The following is a 2,516-nucleotide window of genomic DNA, read 5'->3' as shown; positions in this document are numbered from 1 at the left end:
GCAGCTAGGATGCTGTATCTAGGATTCTGTATCTAGGAGACTGTATCTGGGATGCTGTATCTAGGATGTTGTATCTGGGATGATGTATCTGGAATGCTATATCTGGGACACTGTATCTAGCATACGGTATCTGGGATGCTGTATTGGGGATGCTGTATCTACGATGGTGTATCTGTGATGCTGTATCTAGGATGCTGTATCTGGGATGTTCTATCTAGGATACTATATCTAGCATGCTGTATCTCAGATGCTGCATCTGGGATGCTGTATGTAGGATGTTGTATCTGGGATGCTGTATTTGGGATGCCGTATCTGGTATGCTGCATCTAGCATAATGTATCGGGGTTGCTGTATCTAGGATGCTGTATTCAGGATGCTCTTTCTGTGTTCTGTATCTGGGATGATGTAACCGGCATACTGTATCCGGGATGTTGTATCTAGGATGCTGTATCTGGGATGTTTATCTTCTATGCTGTATCCAGGTTGATGTATCTAGAATCCTGTATTTGGGATGCTATGTCTAGGGTACTGTATCTAGGATGGTGTATGTGGGATACTGTATGTGGGATGCTGTATCTTGGATGCTACATATATGATGACGTATCTAGAATGTTGTATTTGGTATGCTGTATCTAGGATGCTGTATCTAGCATGTTGTATATGGGTTGCTGTATCTAGGATGCTGTATTTGGTATGCTGTATAGAGGATGTTGTATCTGGGATGCTGTATCAAGGATACTGTAGCTAGGATGCTGTATCTAGGATTCTCTATCTAGGATACTGTATCCAGCAGATTGTGGAAGTACAGTATAAAAACCATCCTTATGGAGAGATCTTTATATTTTAGGCTAAGTCTAAGTGTCTCAAGTAGCTGGGGTTTTTGCTTGGGCCTAATCCATAAGGTCTTATGGCTTTCCTCCTCGTCTGAAGACAAATGTGCTAGAAACTATAAAGCAAAAAAAAGTCCTGCAGCCTAGCCTTGCCTGTCCTTGCCTGTCCTTCCCTGCCTTATTTCTTTCTCATCCTGTTTTCTGTCCCATCCTCTCTCACTAACCCCTCGTCTGCCTGCATGTCTCTTCTTTCCTCTCTTCTTTCCTTTTCTCTCACTCTCCTGCTTCCTGCCTCTTTTCTTTCAATTCCTCCATCTCACTCCTGCAGCCCAACACTACTTTTTGTTCTTCCTTCCCTTTCTGCTGCTCCCTTCGCTTTCTCCCTCTGTCCCATATCATTCTTCCCGACTTGTCTCTTGGAGACTTTGGGCCACTTTGGCCCCAAGTCTGGGCATGGTTTGACCAGAGTCTAAGTCACAGAGTCACAGTCACAGTAAAGAGTCACAATTACAGAGTCACAGTCACATTGTACATAATCAGAGAGTCAGTCACAGAGTCACAGTGTCACACTGTCACAGAGTCATAGTCCCAGAATCACAATGTGAAATCACAGAGTCACAGAGTCAGAATTATAGAGTCAAAGTCCCAGTCACAGAGTCTCAGTCACACAATCACGGTAAGAATTTCACATTGTCACATAGTCACTGAGTCACAGAGTCACAAACACAGAGCCAGAATCGCAAAGTCCCAGAGTCCCAGTCACATAGTCCCAGAGTCCCAGATGTCACAGAGTCACTGAGTCACAAAGTCACAGAGCCAGTGTCACACAGTCACAGTCACTGAGTCACAGTTGACACAGAGTCACAGATGTCACAGAGTCACGGTCACGGGGTCAGAGTCACAGAGTCATGGTTATGGTCACAGAGTCACAGTCACAGAGTCACAGATGTCACAGAGTCACAGTCATGGGGTCAGAGTCACAGAGTCACGGTCAGAGAGTCTAAGTCACAGGGTCACAGTCACAGTAAAGAGTCACAATCACAGAGTCACAGTCACAGTGTACATAATCAGAGAGTCAGTCACAGAGTCACAGTGTCACAAAGTCACATTGTCACACAGTCACAGAGTCATAGTCCCAGAATCACAGTGTGAAATCACAGAGTCACAGAGTCACAATCACGGGGTCAGAGTCACAGAGTCATAGTTGTGGTCACAGAGTCACAGTCACACAGTCACATATGTCACAGAGTCACAGTCACAGGGTCAGTGTCACAGAGTCACAGTCACAAAGTGACAGATGACACAGAGTCACAGGTGTCACAGAATCCCCGAGTCACGGTCACAGAGTCAGAGTCACAGAGTCATAGTTATGGTCACAGAGTCACATATGTCACAGAGTCACAGTCACAGGTTCAGAGTCACAGAGATAGTTCTGTTCACTGAGTCAGAGTCACAGTGTCACATATGTCACAGAGTCACAGTCACGGGTACAGAGTCACAGATGACACAGAGTCACAGATATCACAGAGTCACAGAGTCACAATCACGGGGTCAGATTCACAGAGTCATAGTTATGATCACAGAGTCACAGTCACAGAGTCACAGGGACACAGTGAAAGAGTAGCAGTCACACAATCACAGTCACAGAGTCACAGATGACCTAAAGTCACAGATGTCACAGAGTCA

The sequence above is a fragment of the Columba livia genome, unplaced genomic scaffold (genome assembly GCF_036013475.1).
Source record: "Columba livia isolate bColLiv1 breed racing homer unplaced genomic scaffold, bColLiv1.pat.W.v2 Scaffold_122, whole genome shotgun sequence".
Lineage (NCBI taxonomy): Eukaryota > Metazoa > Chordata > Aves > Columbiformes > Columbidae > Columba > Columba livia.
Note: the sequence above shows the minus strand (reverse complement) of the source record.